Genomic DNA, 18070 nt, shown 5'->3' with positions numbered 1-18070 from the left:
GGCTTTCGATACTGGTAAGAGCTAGCCTGGTCTTGGGGGAAAGGATGTAGTCGTGATCAACAGAATCAGAAGGACAGACAGAAAACTGATGAAGTCAAGAAAGTGCATCAGGCTTGATGTTCTTGCTGCCAGGTCGATAGGCTAGGGTGAAGTTAAATCTACTAAAAAATAGTGACCATCTAGCCTGGCGTGGGTTAAGTCTCTTGGCAGATTTGAGATATTCCAGGTTCTTATGGTCTGTCCACACAGTAAAAGGATGTGTGGACCCCTCAAGCCAGTGCCTCCATTCCTCTAACGCTAGTTTGATAGCCAATAGTTCTCTGTTCCCAACATCATAGTTTCTCTCGGAGGTCGAAAGCCGGCGAGAAAAAAAAAGCACAAGGATGTAACCTAGCATCGTCTGAAAACCTTTGCGACAGGACTGCGCCGACCCCAGTCTCCGAGGCATCAACCTCCACAACAAAAGGGTTCGATGAATCTGGAAAACGCAGAATAGGAGCTGAGGTAAAGAGATGTTTTAGTTTGTCAAAGGCCTGTTTGGCTTCTGAGGACCATTTGAACTGAGTCTTTATAGAATTGAGTTGATAAAGAGGGGCGGCCACAGAACTATATCCCTTGATAAAACGGCGGTAAAAATAGGCAAACCCAAGAAAACGTTGAAGTTCCTTCAAACTGGATGGCTCAGGCCATTCCAGGACTGCAGCCACCTTTGAGGGGTCCATGTGAATTCTGCCAGGAGCTATGACAAAGCCCACAAAGGATACAGATGATTGATGGAATGAACATTTCTCGGCCTTAACAAATAGTTTATTTTGGAGAACCTCACGAACATGTTTGATATGGGTAGAAAGATCCTTTGAAAAAATGAAGATGTCATCAAGGTATAAAAAAACAAATCTGTTTAGCATGTTCCTTAAAACATCATTAATCAATGCCTGGAAGACGGCTGGGGCATTGGTGAACCCGAAAGGCATGACCAAGTATTCATAATGACCTGAAGGGGTGTTAAAAGCTGTCTTCCATTTGTCTCCTTCTCTTATGTGGACCAGATGGTAGGCATTACGCAGATCCAGTTTGGTGAAGACAGTACTACCTTGAAGGAGCTCAAAAGCAGAAGTCATGAGAGGTAGAGGGTATCTGTTCTTAACTGTAATTTCGTTTAGACCTCAATAATCGATGCATGGTCTAAGTGAACCATCCTTCTTGCCAACAAAGAAGAATCCTGCACCCGCAGGAGAAGAAGACTTTCTAATAAGTCCTGCCTTGAGGGCGTCAGAAATGTATTCCTCCATTGCCTCTCTCTCAGGACCTGTAATGGAATACATTCTGCCTCGAGGAGGGGTAGTACCAGGGAGAAGGTCAATGGCACAGTCGTACTCTCTATGGGGTGGTAGAGAAGTGGCCTTAGATTTGTTAAATACCTCACACAAATCATGATAAATCTTAGGGACCTTAGACAAGTCTGGATAAACAAGGTTGATCTCACGGGGAGATGTCATGATAGGGGCTTCCCTCAAACAATTAGTGGAGCATGATGACCCCCAAGACTGAACCTCACCAGTGAGCCAGTTGATGACTGGACTGTGTTTGATGAGCCAGGAATCTCTGGAATCACAGGAATCTCTGGAGACCTGGTTAGCAGAAACATGATCCTGTCGTGGTGGTTTCCTGAAATGAGTACAGAAACAGGCTTAGTGCAGCGAGTTACTTGATCAATGAGATGCCCATCAATAGCAAAAATCTCACGTGGTCTCTCTAGAAGTTCCAACTCCAGTGCAAGCTTATGAGCTAGGCTGACATCAATAAAGTTAGCATCAGCCCCAGAGTCAATGAAAACAGGTACCTCCTTATTTTCAGGAGAGTCGGGAAATCTGATGGTGCACCGATTATGGGGAGGGTTCTGAGACCTGAGGATAGGGCTCAACAAAGACCTCCCGAACTTTACTGAGCCTGCCCTTTTAACGGACAGTTAAAGGCCCGATGATTCCTCTCTCCACAATAAAAACATAGTTGATTCCTGAATCTCCTATCCCTCTCTTCAGCAGAGAGTCTGGTCCTGCCCAGTTGCATGGGCTCCTCAGTGTTAACAGGAGGAGGAGTGAAGACTTGGGGCATAGTGCTTGAACTGACCTGGACGGTTGAGACTCGTCTTTGATAGTTAGATGATGACCTCTCCCTCTTACGTTCACGAAGGCGTTGGTCAATCCGTGTGGCCAGCCTTTCTAAGGCCTCGAGGGTCTTGGGAGGGTCACGAGTAGCAATTTCATCCTTGATATCATCTGACAGACCCTGGTAAAAAACATCAACCAGGGCTTCATTATTCCAAAAACAACTAGACTTCAAGGCATGGAAATTGATAATGTAGTCAGTAACAGGTCGAGAGCCCTGACGAGCAGCTGATTAAATAGGAGCAGCCCAGTGCAGGTGAAGGCAATGAGTAATCAGCACAGTCAAGGTGGAGTTGAAGGGCCGGAATCATGACACTGACATTTGTTGTAATGTGACAAAATGCAAAAATGTTTAAGGGTATGAATACATATGCAAGCCCTGTGCTACCCTGTGTGAGTTTCTGTGAGTTCAATAAATTCTCAACAATATAAGTAACCTGCTGAGGTTATGGTTAACGTACTTTGCCCATGATGCTTTGAGCCCCTGGGGAACTCTGATACAGCTGAGAGCTTTTATAAACGTCTGAAAGGTTGACAGATCAACATAGATGCACCATGATGTTAACAGCCTTGTCTCCAGGCAGGAACTGGCTGTGGCTCTGCACCAAGAACAAGCAGGTCAGTCTGGTCTTAATCAGAACCATGTTGTAGTAAAGCCCTGGTCTCCCATCTCTGTTTCCCATTTAAGGCAGTGCAGCTTTGGGTTACTCCTGCCAGAATTACAGCATTACCCAACTTTAGTTTCCTTCATACAAGAACACCGAGACAATTCATAGAGTCTGTGTACAAACTGTTTCCTGTTAAACTTGTCTGGCAAACACAGAGAGGCTGAACTGATGCTGAGATGAGACGTGTGACCATCATCAATCACCTTTCAGCATTCCGCTTATGGTGAAATTAGCTGGTTTTATTGCTTTTACAGTCACACATCAAACTGTATCCATATATCCATATTCATATCTTAATGCACATGCAACCAGGGTTTGCAGATATGAGCAGACTGGCAGAGCTTGTTATCAGCTGTGAATCATGTGAAAGCCCTGCTGCTGTGATACAACACAGAGGCCTGTGAGGCCATACATGAACGTTTTCTTTGATAACATACTGACCTCTTAATCAGCAGATTCTCTGTTTTCAGAATTACATGCAGGAATGATGGTGGCCTACTTTCTCTAGTCTGAGATTTGGTCTTCAGATTTAATATATTTTGAAACAAATTAGATTATTTGGAAGGAGTGATTGACCAATGCCATGTCTGAAGACCCATTCAGACATGAAGGTAAAGTGGATGTAGAGAATAAAAGAGAAATATGACTTTTAGGTGTGCCTGCCGATGTTAAATTTCTGTAAGTCAATCAGTATCTCCTTCAGGTGTTGTTCCGCTCCTGCCCTAAGAACCTAATCTGAAATTGTTTTATAGCTAGAAAATTGATTAAATGGCTACATTTAAACCAAAATAGGTTGTAATACTTTGTTTATGATTATTGACTTCTACACATTAAAGTCTTTATGTAGGCTAAAAACCTTCCATCTAAACCTGTCAGAGTTGAATTACAAAGGCTATCTTGCCGACTCTATCTAAGACTGAACAACTGAGAAGCTTTTGTTTAACAAACATATGTCTAATCTAGATAATCTAGCTTTTTATTTCAGAAATAAATCTTGTTTTACTTTACTCGCAAAGAAAACCTAGGTTGAAGCTATAACTAATGTCTTTGTTTTTCTTGAAAGGTCACTGTTGAATCAGCGTGCCATTTGTTTATTAGTTGTTTGTTTTACTTATTTCTGATTTGTGTGGCTGCTGTCTTGGCCTGGTCTCCCTTATGAAATAGGTTTCTGATATCAATGGGACTTCCTGGTTAAATAAAGGGAAAATTGCCTCCATGCCACATTAGTTAATATTTTTTATGATTGTCTTAAAGTTCAGTCAGCTTAAAGCCTTCAGGGTTCAATATTAATAGTGAGACAGGCAGAACATGTTTAGTAGAAAAGAGGTGTGTCGAAAAAAGAAGTTTAGGGGGGCCGTTTGTATGCAACACCACTGAGTCAAAGCTTGTTTCGTTGTCATAGCTGATTAAGTGTTATTGAAAGAATTTCTCTTTGGGCTGCTTCCAAAATTTAATGAGAGCTGGTGATCAAGAGGCAGATGGTTTCTCTTTAGGCCTTGTCTGTCTTTCTATCAATCTGTTTTATCTCTTTAGTCCTTTGTTTTACACACTGTTGACACTGTTAAATTCTTTGTTTAATATCAGCTTCTGAAGATTTGTAATGAAGATGGTAAGCGATGCTTCATGACAGGTCAACTTGTCTTTTGGGCAGAGACCACAGTAATGTTCTTTACAAGCTCTAGATTGTGTGTGTGTGTGTGTGTGTGTGTGTGTGTGTGTGGGTCTGGTTTGATCCTTCTCTGTTTTCAATAATATCTTTCAGCTTTGAGCTAAATTCAGCAAAACACATGAGAAATGTCACATTGCTGGCAGCTTTATCTTGACCCAAAGTCATTTTGTTGGCATGTCTGACTTCACAACTAATGACTTGACTTTGACTTTATTGATCCCAAAAGAGGAAATTCATTTGCCCCATCATGAAACACAACAATATAAACCAATAAAAGTCTAAGAGACACACACGCAACACTCAATAAAATAGATAAAATTGCAGTTATCCAGGACGCACAGTTCTGGAGGCTACATGCAGGTTAAAAAGTCTGACAGCTTCAAGCAGAAAAGATGTGTTGTAGCGCTCCTTAACACATCTGGTGCAGTAATCTTTGGCTGCAACTACTCCATAGGCCTTTTTTTATGAATTTTTTTTTTTGCGTCCTTCACCTTTATTCCGGCGTCCCAGAACACCACAGCAAAAAAGATGGCACTAGACACCAATGATTGATAAAACATGATTGCAAGAATATTATCTCCCTTTAATCAGATTTCACATTTTTATACTTTCTCAATGAATATGGAGATTCAATCTTACTGCTGTTGTTAAAAAAGGTTTTAGTCCAACAGCTTTAACAATTTTAAAACTTCCCTTCATTTTTATCAAGGTGGTTAACAATTAGTCATTATGATTAATAATTGTTGCATCCTGAGTTTATTAAAGTATTTTTGTGTGTGTACACGTCGTAGGGAGGGCTTATGTTAAAAAAAGAAATACAAAGCTTTATCTGGCTGCAGAAGCTGTGTTGAGTCTGATATATGTTCAAGATAATTGATGAATGACTCCACATGGGTCTAAATGTAAACAAATTAAGGAGATTTTGTGTAGGAAACAGTCCTGTTAGAAGAATGGAGCAAGATTATTTTGCTTTGACATCATCATCATTGTTTTTTCCCCCATATTAAAAGATCAAATGACCATCCAGGAATAACAGATAAATTATCTTTACTCAGTCTGTCAGTGGCCCAAAGGAGTTCAACATCTACTAGGTGAACTCTTAAGAAAATAGGTCCGATCAGATCTGCTCAAGCCCCTAAAATCCTAAAATGAGTGAATTTTCTCCAGTTCAGACAGGGCATTTGCATAGCATAGCATTTAAGAAATGTAAGTATTTGGTTTTGTTTGCAGCGTATTGCAGTATATTTGGCATATCTAAGTTGAGAAGATTATGTCACTGAATTTTTCCTAATGTGCCAGAAACCAGAGACAGGCTAGCTTAGCTGGAGATACTGGAGTCTTATTCATCTAAAGTACTACTGAAATGCAAGTTAGTTACATAATATTCTAACAAGGTATTAAACATCCAAGTTTAAGAATAAAAGCAAATAAATGTACAAAAAATTATCCAAAAATAGTTTTAAAGTTACACTTAATGCTACTGAGTTTCAATAGTGAGTGTTTATGGGTGTGTGTGAGCTTTCAGGCTGTTGTACCCTTCTGTTAAATCAGTTCACTGTGTAAAGCTCAAACTGGGGTGTAACCAGTGCTACATCAGCGAGTATGCAACTAAGAGATGAAACTGTCAGTTGCCAGCAAAACAACCCTGACAGAACGATAGCGTTTTATACCTTATTTGACTTATGACTGCATGACTGTTATGTTAGTGTGGAAAGACCTCAGTACAGAGACTACAGTGAATCTAATTCATATGAAGCTCAGGGTCCTCACAGAGAGGAATCTAAATTATTCATTTGCTATTTACTATAATACAATTCAGTTCTGGATCTACATACTGAGAAAATAGGGATGCTCTCTGTGTCTCTCTGTCTTTTTCTCACTTTACTCTTGAAGCACTGATTTGAACAATGTCATATAAAATAACACCTGTGCAGTAGTTGTAGTATTACTTGTGTTTTGTACCAATTGCATTAATTGAAAAGTAGGTGTGCTTAATGTGATACTAGCAGGTGTGCAGAGGAAAGAAGACCCGAAACTGACCACATGAAACAACACGTAGAAAATTAAATAGGAAGTAAGATGGTCAAAACTGGTTCACATTAAACAGGAGCAAATAAATATAGATAAACACATAAACAGAGATAAATAACAAAACAATCAGACTCTGACATAAAATTGTGCAAAACAAAGAAAAATTACTCCTTTTCTGTGAAAAACTGTTCCCCTTCAAAATTCAAAAAGTAAAAAAACACAGGTGAAAATCACGTAAAATTCTTTTTCTATTTCACAATAATGTTATATTTTATGTTGGTCTTTCTCATAAAATCCTCCCAAAGTCCATAAAGGTTTGTGGTTCTTTTGACAAAATGTGAAAAGGTTTTGGAAGCGGTATGAATAATTTTGCAAGGTGGAAGTATTTGTTTATGTTTCAACCCTCCACTGTTTAGAGTCCATCTGACATAAAATGACAGACATGTTGTTGAAAGAGTCATATTAACACAGCAGGTTTCATACTGCTGAGGAAAAACCCCCCAAAAAAAAAACAACAACCCTGAAGCAGGGTGGAAGGCAGCTGAGCTATTTCCTTCGGATCATGTTCAGTGCCGCACGTTTGGCCACACAAAAACTTCATACTTTTCAACTTTAACCTTTAAATATAACAGAACAGGTCGTAGGTAAAAATGTGGTCTCACTTTGGTTAAAGTGCTGCGAATTAAACATCTGCATTCGAGCAAAGACTCCGAGATATTCCCTCATCCATGACATTATCCATCCCATCATATCGCCGGCACCTGACCTTGCTAAAGTGAATACTCAAACAGTTGGCCCTCTGCAGCAGCCACTGAAATGGGACTCTGTGGTTTGATGTTGGTGATTGTCAGTAACTTTGGATTAACACAAGCTTAAGATATGTTTCAGTAACAAGGAAGGCAGAGTGTGTGCAGAAAGGATGTTATTGTAAACCTCTGCTATTGGATGTCAGACCACAATGTGGTTCATATTGACATGTAAAGGCTCATGGTTGAACAGTGTGATTGGGTTCATAAAGACTTTATCACAGAATGTTATCATGTTTTCAACCTCTTTATTTCACAGTCAAAAGCAGAATAGACACCTTTAGAGCAGAGTTTATCCTCAATATTTTCACCCTTCAGTGCAGAGGAATTAGTTTAGATGTGGTTGTGCTTTATTCAACTTTACCGTTTTATAATCAAACCGATATAGAGAAATAACACAAATACGTTACCTTCCTATATTTCCCACTTTCTGCCATGGCATCATCGGACAAGAACGAAGAACAAATTTGCCTTGTACCTTTGGAAAAACAAAAAGAAAAGGTGGCATACAAGGCCATTACACCAGACTAGGGATGAAGAAGGGAAATACACCTGTCAGTGCGTCTCAGAGAGAGGCAGTGACACTGCGCGTTCTTGCGACTGGTTGTTCAGAGCTCATATAAATCAGTTCGATATGGAGACTTTTTCCACAAAGCAGTTTATTGTGATGATGATTGAGCTTTGTGCGGACGTGTCCGTCAGCAGAATGGGAGCCTTAAGAAAGAAACTGTGTAAAAATGGCATCCACGGGAGAACTGAAAATATATAGTATAGTCACTCCAGATAGCCAGTTCAGCTGTATAGTTGGTAATTTGTAACAACTATTGCCTCTTTTTGGTGCATGTTGCACTCCGGCAGGGCTGCCCTTTGTCACCAGTCCTGTTCATAACTTTTATGGACAGGATTTCTAGGCGCAGCCAAGGGCCGGAGGTGGTTCTGGTTTGGGGACCAGTGGATTTCGTCTCTTCTTTTTGCAGATGACGTGGTCCTGCTGGCCCCCTCTAGCCAAGACCTACAGCATGCGCTGGGGTGGTTCGCAGCCGAGTGTGAAGCGGCTGGGATGAGGATCAGCTCCTCCAAGTCCGAGGCCATGGTTCTCGACGGGAAAAGGGTGGTTTGTCCTCTTCAGGTTGGAGGGGAGTTCCTGCCTCAAGTGGAGGAGTTTAAGTCGGGGTCTTGTTTACGAGTCGACAGACGGATCGGTGCCGGTCCGTTGTGGTGAAGAGAGAGCTGAGCCGAAAAGCGAAGCTCTCGATTTACTGGTCGGTCTATGTTCCTACCCTCACCTATGGCCATGAACTTTGGGTCATGACCGAAAGTACGAGATCCCGGATACAAGTGGCTGAAAAGAGCTTCCTCCGTAGGGTGGCCGGGCACTCCCTTAGAGATTGGGTGAGGAGCTCGGCCATCCGGGAGGGGCTCGGAGTAGAGCCGCTGCTCCTCCACATCGAGAGGAGCCAGTTGAGGTGGCTCGGGCATCTATACTGGATGCCTCCTGGATGCCTTCCTCGGGAGGTGTTCCAGGCACGTCCCACCGGGAGGAGGCCCAGGGGACGGCCCAGGACATGCTGGAGGGACTATGTCTCTCGGCTGGCTTGGGAACGCCTTGGGCTCCCCCCCGGAGGAACTGGAGGAGGTGTCTGGAGAGAGGGACGTCTCAGCGTCTCTGCTGAGTCTGCTGCCCCCGCGACCCGGTCCCGGATAAAGCAGAAGTCCAGTATGAGTAGGAGTACGAGTATTGCCTCTTTTCCATTCACAGTTGCAGCACTGCATGGCTCCACCCTTCTCTACCTCGCTCTCAGCACAAAACCTGTTATGTTTCTATTGACTAATCGATTGTTTGACTCGCTGATGGCTGGAGGTGTGGCTTTTACCACCGCTTTCACCACTGGCACGGCTTTCAGTTAGACCTGCTCCGACCACTATGGTCCTTACTATTTTTGGGCTTTTGTCGGGCACTGTGTCGTGCTATAAAATCTGTGGTTGTCGTTCTCTCCGCTACCTAGGCCCTCACATTCTCATGCCACTGACACAAGGCTGGCCAAGCTCATGGCCAATCAGTGAACTGCAGGCAGTTTACGTCACAGTTCAGCCCTGGTCAGCCCTGATGGGACCTGTTGACGAGCAGGCATCAGGAAAGCCAGTAATGGAAGCAGTTGCACATGGAGTGGAGAGGAGCTGGACCAAAGTAGAGCCCATGGAGAAGGGGCATAAGGTGATAAAGGCAGGGAGATATGAGCTGAACAGCTAAACTATAAACTGAACCACATGCACTCACTGAAAAAAGGCTAAGCACCTATGGCAGGGGTGTGCAACTCCAGTCCTTAAGGGCCAGCGTCCTGCAACTTTTAGATGTGTCCGTGACACCAGCCCTCAAGTACTTGATTTGCCCACCCCTGACCTAGAGGGAATGGTCCTATTTGCACATAATTTGCATGTGTGCAGACCAGCAATGGGTATGAAAATGATCTGCTTAGATAGCATTACAACTATTTGGAAGTTTGATAGGGGTCACAATCTGTTGGTTGCTAAGGCTCGGTGTGTGTATGGTGCAACTGACTTCCATACTGGATGTACAGATGTTGCAGTGGTCCAGTTCTGGAACTAGTGGGTATGTGAGGGATCCCACATGTCTTTAAGGTTCTGGTCATCCAACACAGATCACGCTATGATTACACGATCATCGTATTCCAATAAGGAGCCCAGATACATCTGTACCTGCGTTTCCAAGCACTGGTGTCAGACTCTACTAAACAGATTTTCTTTCAGCACCATGTCTCAGCAACATGCAAACCCAAATGTTAAACCCATATCAGAGTTGGCTATGTTTGGAGTGGTGTAAGTGGAAGGCCTCGGCTGGCGTCATGAAGGCGGTATCGGTTCATGTTCAGTGATCAGTCTCAGTTTGGCATTACCGTAGTTTATAGTTCATCACAATCATGGATATGATGACATGGAGAAAAAAGACAGAAACCTGCCAGAGTTCTGGAGAGACAAGCTGATAGTTACATGCATGTTCAACAATGGCAGTTTCATTACCTGGGTGACTAACTCAGTTATCACAGGTTTGCCCTCCACACATTTTAGATTTAAAGTTAGTGTTGCTTTAAGACTCAACGGCAATCCCAGCAAACTCCTTATAAATCACTAAAACCACACCAAGACAAGAATAACATGATTAAATTAAACAGTGATGGAGGTGGTACACATGGACATTTCCCACAGAGCAGTGAGGTCATATTTTTTGGCCTGAAGTCTGCAGAGACCACTGGAGATAATGGAGCTTTATCTCTGAAGACATAAAGAAAACATCCAGCCTACACTGACTTGTCTGCTCTACAAAGACAAGTCAGTCCATTAATATGGAGCAAGTCTACAGAGAAAGGCTGCACATGTTTTAATCCAACATCTGGGTTTGATTAGATTGTTAATTGTGCATAATTTAATTCAGCGGGGGTTCAATGTATATGAACAGTTTTCAAACCAGTCTAAAAATAAAAATAGAGAAATCAATATATAAACATATTAATTGCAAATACGTTTCCCCAAACCAAAACCAAACTGATTACTGAATCATATTTTATTCTATAATCATGTATGATTGATGGCACAGCTCAGCAGACAGTTTTGATAGTCTATAAAAAAGATTACAGTAACTTTATTAGGTTTTTGTTCTCTCTCTTGTGTCTAAGAAACGGCCGTATTCATAGTTTTAGCATTTAGATGACGGTTTCAGCTGCCAAAATGTGTCATTGTTTATGTCAGAGCTGCCAGATTGTGTCCAATTCTATGTATGGTTACAAAGACAGGGCTCACTGCAGGCATTCACAGAAAGCAGAACCCACAAACTCAGCTGCAAGAGTCTGAGTGGCAGCTCGCCTCTGATTGCCTGATTGTCTTTCCCTCCGCCGTTCTCCTTCGGACTCTTTTGTTTTCCCTGTCCTTTGTAAACTGATTAAATTTTCTTGTTGCGTTTTGGACATAATTCAAGCTCCTAACAGTCATGGCTCTGGCATGCACTGGCAACACACACGTTGGACAGACATAGTTCAGGATCGCAAGTGCATGCATGCTGAGAAAAAGTGAGTTTTACTGTGTTTTTACATCTTTTATATTTAGATTATAGAGTGGAAAGAGATAGAGTAGAGTAATTGCAGCATTAAGGTATCAGTTTTATTAGTTACAATAAGTCATTAAGTCCCCTGAGTAAAGACACATTTTGTTGAAAAATAACAGCAAATAGTCCAAATTTTCCATGTCTTTTCATTTTGCTGTCTGTCTGCAGATCTGCCACTTTATTTATCTGTACTTTATTTCTCCATGTTTATTAGCAGTTTTCACTGTGAATAGTAGCCAGTCATTTTCAGATTATTTATTGTTCCTACCTCTAAGAGGTACGGTGGACAGTTCTATCTTTCATGCACACTAACAAGCACAGATGTGAGGTTTTACAATCTTATTTCACATTCCACTTCCCATCTCAGATCCTCCTTTTTTTTACACCAAATCAAAATTTCATATCACATCACATTTATTTATATAGCACATTTAAAAACAACTGCAGCTGGCCAAAATGCTACACATAGAAACAAGTAACAGTAATTCCAACATAAAGGAAAATACAGACAAGGTGTAAAACAGAAATAGAAAAAAAACCCAGAAGGGTCTCTCACACTGTATTAAAAGCCAGTGAGTATAAATGTGTTTTAAGAAGTGACTTAAAAACACAAAGAGTTACTGTGTAATACGAAGAGGGAGCTGGTGCCACAATTTAGGCGATAAATCTGAAAAGGCCCGATCACCTCTATGAAACAACCTGGACCTTGGGACAACTAAGGACAGATGAACATTAGATCTTTGGGATCTAGAGGGTACATAAGGCTGCAGGAGATCAGACAAATATACAGGAGCCTGGCCATTCAGGGCCTTATAGGTCAGCAATAAATATTTAAAATCAGTTCTAAAACGAACAGGAAGCCAGTGAAGCGAAGCGAGCCCTGGGGAGATTTGTTTGTTGCTCTTTTGTTTGTGTTAATAGATGAGCTGCAGCGTTCTGAACCAGCTGCAGTCGTGAAAGGCTGACCTGGCTAACACCAACATACAAAGAATTACAGTAGTCAGGTTGGGAGCTAGTAAGAGTGTGAATCACAAGATAAAGATTAAAAAGGTTTCACTTTGGATAAAAGTTTCCGTTTTAAAACGGATCTTTTTACAACAGAGCTGATCTGTTTCTCAAGATTGAGACTGGAATAAAGAATCACTCACAAATGTTAGCGGCTCCGTACGACTTGGGGGTACAAACTGGTGAACAAGCAAACTGTCCTTTAGCCGCGGACCACAGTTGCCCATCAACCAGGACTGTAACTGTGGCCGTCTTGCTCCACAAGCTGCACTGAAAGACTTATGATGCTTTCAAACAGAAATGAATAAACATCTCAGTGCCAACCAAAATATGCTGAGCATATCTGATGTGTAAAAGATCAGCTGTCTGGATGAGATACGCTGTGAGAGGCTGTGTGGCTGGATAACATCACGGGTGTTGGACCCAAACGGCCTCCCACCTGTTCTCTCCAGGCGGGGAATTTATCTGACATTAATCACATCAATAAGGAGGTGACTGAAGGAGGTCACACGGTTAATGTGAGTATATACAGCCAACAGTCATACTCAGTTACTGGATTATCCTGCTGTTTTTTGCAGTGTTTCAATTTTTAAATAGTCTTTTGCACAAATATACTTGTACATTTTTTTAAATATTAAATGATCCTACTCAGTTGCAAATTTCTTGGACTCTGAGTATGCTACTTTTAATAACTGAACAACATTATTTTCTATATGCTGTAAATTTGCTCCTACTGTACAGTCTCTCACATTCTGTTTTTATAGTTTTACCTTTGTGTGAATCTGCATTCTTCGACTTGGTTGTCACTTTGCTGCTGGTACACCTGAATTTCCCCACCGAAGTACAACCAAGGATGTTCCTATATTTCTATTCTATCTAAAATGAATGTCCAGTGATGCCATAAACCAGTTTTTTGTCTGACTGACAGAAAATCACTTCATCTTGCTGAATATGGCCTAATAAGTGCAAACCCATCAGTAAAAATAAATAAATAAAATAATAAAAGCCAAATGGATTTAATTATTTTTGTCTTCAGAGGTCTTTACATAGTACTCCAATATGACAAAGTGAAAAGTTTGTTTGAAATGAACATTTATCAGAAATAACAGCAAAAATCTAAAGAATGCCATGGTGCCTAAAATTGAGCTCAGGTGGGTCTTACTTCCAATGATCATTCTTTAGATGTTTCTACAACTTGATTGGAGACCTCTAAAACTTGATTGTGTCAAAGCACCAGTTAATACAATACAAAAAACGTTCAACAGCACTGAACGTCCTGAAAAGTATTCGGGTCTCCAGAAATGTAAGAAGTTTGGAACCATCAAGACCCTCCAGATCTAGTTGTCCAACTAAACTGAGTAATCAGTGAAGATGGACCTCTGTCAGAGAGGTGATCAAAAACCCAATGCTGGAGTTCAAGTGTTCGCTTCTGGAGATAAATACATCCAGGAGGTCAACAGTTGCTAATCCACTCCACCAATCAGGCCTTTATGGTACAGTAGCCAGATGGTCATGTCACCAAGCTTGATCTTAGCAGAAATGCACCTCAACAACTGTCAGACCAGGATAAATTAAATTATTTGGTCTGATGAAAAAAATGACCTCAACTCTGAGTGTCATGTCTGGGGAAAAACATTCACTGGTGATCACTTTGCTAAGACCATCCCTGCTGTCAAGCATGGCCGTGGCAGTGTCATGATATGGGGATGTACTCTATGTCAGGAGCAGAAAAACTTGTTTCTATAGAAGGTAAGACGACCACAGCCAGATGTAGAAATTCTACAAAAAAAAAAACTGCTCCTGGCTAAAGAATCATCATCTGACACAGCAAAGACCCAAAACACACAGCCAAGAGTAGCTTCATGTGGAAGCCGTTAATGACCCAAGCGGCCCACTGATAGTTTGGATTAAAATCCAACTCAGCATCTCCAGAAAGATCCATAAAGTTTCTGTCTACAGATATTCCTCATCCAACCTGCTTGAGAGGAGCTGCAGAGAGTCACGGTAGGAACCTCCCAACAATGGTTGAGTCAATCTTGCACAGGCATACCCAACATAACTACAGGCTGAGATTGCTGCCAAAGGTGCTTCAAAAAGAAGAATGTTTTTTAAAAGAAAAAACTGAATTCAATCCATTGTGGAATCAGGCTGTAACAAAACAAAAGTGACGTGTTGTGAATGCTTTCTAGATGCAATGTATCATCTAAATAGTTCATGCATTCCACAACCTTTACAAAGCGTAACTTATTAAGAACCATCTAAGGCTACCAAAACACTTTGGCCACTTAAATACAGATGTTTATTCACAAGAAATGTTCAGATTTCCTAGAAAGAGTGTTTTGTAGCTAAAAAGTAACTTCTGTATGCACATTTTGAAATGTAACACACAGGTTACATGTGGAAGGGTTTATAAAAAAGAAATACCTTTATCTTCTGTAGAGCATCTTAAACCATTTGATGTTGAATATTTGTTTGTGATTTCGATGTTTGCTAACATCTTTAAAGCATGCAGTTTTCTAAAACAGAACTTTAATATTGCAACAGGATTCAAAAAGTTAGAAAAGCAATTTGAAGAAATACAAAAAGCCTTTTACAACGAATTAACTGTTGCTGCACTGAGAACAAGCATAGCTACTTTCAGTCCAGCTATGAGATGCGGTTTAACGTAGTAACACAAACTTCTGTATATTTTAACAGTACATAACCAAACCAATGAGCTCAGTTTTGTTAACAAAGCCTTTAACAATGGGATCATAAATCATAACCGAGTGATAAATTCTTAAAAAGCACTATTTATGATGTGATGACTGCCACCTTAATGCTGAAAGGTATATTTAGTGTGAAAATTCTTAAAACAATGATAAAAGACATAAAAATGTCTTCCTCCTCTGGTATGCAGCTGAACAATTAGACACAAAATTAACTGCACAATAAACCTTGTGTGTGTTTGTGTGTTGAGGCCTAATAATTTATATTCTGTCTGCATGAGGGTTCTGTAAGTGTTTTTGGGAGTGCCAACAGTCTAAGGTATGATTTTCCAAGCAAGATCCTAAAATACAATAAATTACTGGCTATCACATGTCAGTGTTTCCCTCATTCTACCTGAAATATGGCAGCTTTGAGGGTAATTAACAAAATCTGATTTGCATTTTTAGCTCCTAACTGAGGAGAGACAAACCCCACCCACATGAAAAATTCAGGCAAATAGGCTGAGCGGTCAGTCCTCCGTTTGTGCTGCAGTGGTTTCCAAGATATTATTAGTTTTAATTTTGCCCGATGACAATATTAGTTCTTTTAAAAGATTTGAACATTAAGTTATAGCGGCCACAGACCATTATACATTTAATCAGTTCTGGTCATGGCATGTGCAGACTGCAGTTGTTGAAATCCATTGCCACAGACGGTGGTCTTGATGTCTGGCGCGGACCACAGACATAATAAATTAAGGGGAAGTCATGTGGCCATCTGAAATTAAAAGTGGCAATATTTCAGAAACCATAACAGCGCAAACGATAACTGTAACGGCACAAACGAAGCAATAAGCGTTTAGCCTATTTACATGAATTTTTAATGTGGGTGGGGTGTCGGCTTCACTCAGCTGTGAGAGACCAGTCTCATAGAACAAGGCGAGAAGCCGGCAGGACAATAATCTAACAGTTATTAAACGCAGCAAAGGCTGTATCAGGTTTCCTTGCACCAATATGGTGTTGTACAATAACATCTGAACAGGAGAGTTGATAGATGAGGTTGTTTGCTAATCTGAGCCCTCTCATGACTTGAACTGGAAAATGAGATGATTTCCATCTGATAATTGTCTCCATCTGGTCCTGATATAGTTGTGCTGACAGATGTACTCATCTATATCTGCTCAGGCTGGTTATTCTAACCTAAACAGGAAGATACATGAAGTCAGACTGTGCTATGGGGCCATTTGTTGGAACAAAACAAAGTTTATGTAACACATTGTGTGTGTTGAGGTTTTTATTGGCTAACTTAATGATTTTGGTAATCTATGGAACATATAGTTGCATATACAATATATTTAGACATCTATATGTATATTTAATATCAATTATTATGTAGATTAAAAGACGAAAAACAAAGACCTTTTAAAACCTTTTGTAAAATGTAATTAAAACAAAATTGAGCAATGAAAGTGAGCAATAAATGTGGTTCTATTCCCCTGAAAACAAATAAAATCAAACATAGGTGTATCACATCAGGTTTGTTGTGCTCCTGGATGTTGAAGCGAGAGCAAACACCATGGCGAGACTGAAAGAGCTTGCTGTTGATTGTAGCAGCTAATGTGTCTGGTAATAAGGGATTTAAAAGGTCTCAAAATAATTTTAAATCAGCCATTTCACTGTACAGAATTAGTCTATAAGCGGAGGACATTCAAACCAACAGCCAACATGTCCAGGTCAGATTGTCCAAGACCAGAGAGCAGTCTGCAAGATGCTAAAAGAAGTCTCCAGAAACCCTAAAATTCTGTCACGGGGCCTATATATCCTTTTACTATCGTCGCTATGAGAGAGTATGCCTGTACAATCAGAAAGAGACTGCACAAGTTTATCTTTCAGATTGGAAAATGTGTGAGAAGGAAATTTTGGCTCTCTAAGAAACACACAGCCAGACTAAAGTTTGCCAGAGAGAATGTAACCAAAGACTGTGAATTCTGGAATAATGAGTCTAAAACTAATATATCTGGACACCACAACAGAGGACATGTTTGGCATAAACCAAACACAGCAATCCAGGAGGAGAGCCTTGAACAAACTGCGAAGCATAGTGGTGGAAGTGTTGTGGTTTGGGGATGCTTTACTGCAGGAGAACCAGAGGGGGCTTTACAAAAATGGGAGAAAAACATAAAAGCTGAATCATATTTGGACTCAGCAACATGGCAATGACTTAAAAAAGCAGGAAATCCAGCAAGGAGTGGCTGAGAATTAAGAAATGGAAAATCGTGGGCTGCGTCTAAGCCTAGATTTTGATCTCGTTGAAGGTTTGTAGGGTGACTTGAAACGGGCTGTACATGTAAGAAACCCCTCAAACATCTCATAGCTGAAACTGAGCAGAGGGGCAAACATTCCTCAGAATGATGTCAGACAATGGTAGATGGCTACAAAAAGTGTCTCTCCAAAGTTTTTTAGCTGAAGGAGGTAAGATTAGCTATTAGAGATTATGGTGTCCCAACCTTTTCCTCATCTAAAAACAAATATTTTGTTTAATGAGTAAAAAAAGGGGCAATTTTTGCTGTTTAGGTGCAATAAATCACTTTCTTTTCCAGAGATTAAAAAAAAAATGATTGGGCATCAATATGTGAAGATTTAAAAATCAATAAATAACTTTTTGCACATGACGGTAGCAGTGTTAAGTACCAGTTTATTCAAGAATTAATAACAAGAGCTTGAGAATGGCACAGTTTAATATCAGCTCCATTTGTGACAATGCAAGTTTCAGCTTTAGATAAGAGCAACGTTTGACGATGTAAGGAAGATAATTTATGGTCTGTTATGAAGCAGGAGCTGCAAAGAGATGTTGCTGACAGAGAGCTACCTGTTGGTGCTAAAGATGGTGCTGTGCTGGTGGAAATACAAAGAATGGTA

Source organism: Girardinichthys multiradiatus, chromosome 11 (genome assembly GCF_021462225.1).
Source record: "Girardinichthys multiradiatus isolate DD_20200921_A chromosome 11, DD_fGirMul_XY1, whole genome shotgun sequence".
In the NCBI taxonomy this organism is placed as follows: domain Eukaryota; kingdom Metazoa; phylum Chordata; class Actinopteri; order Cyprinodontiformes; family Goodeidae; genus Girardinichthys; species Girardinichthys multiradiatus.
The sequence above is the reverse complement of the archived record's forward strand: the minus strand, read 5'-3'. Positions refer to the sequence as shown.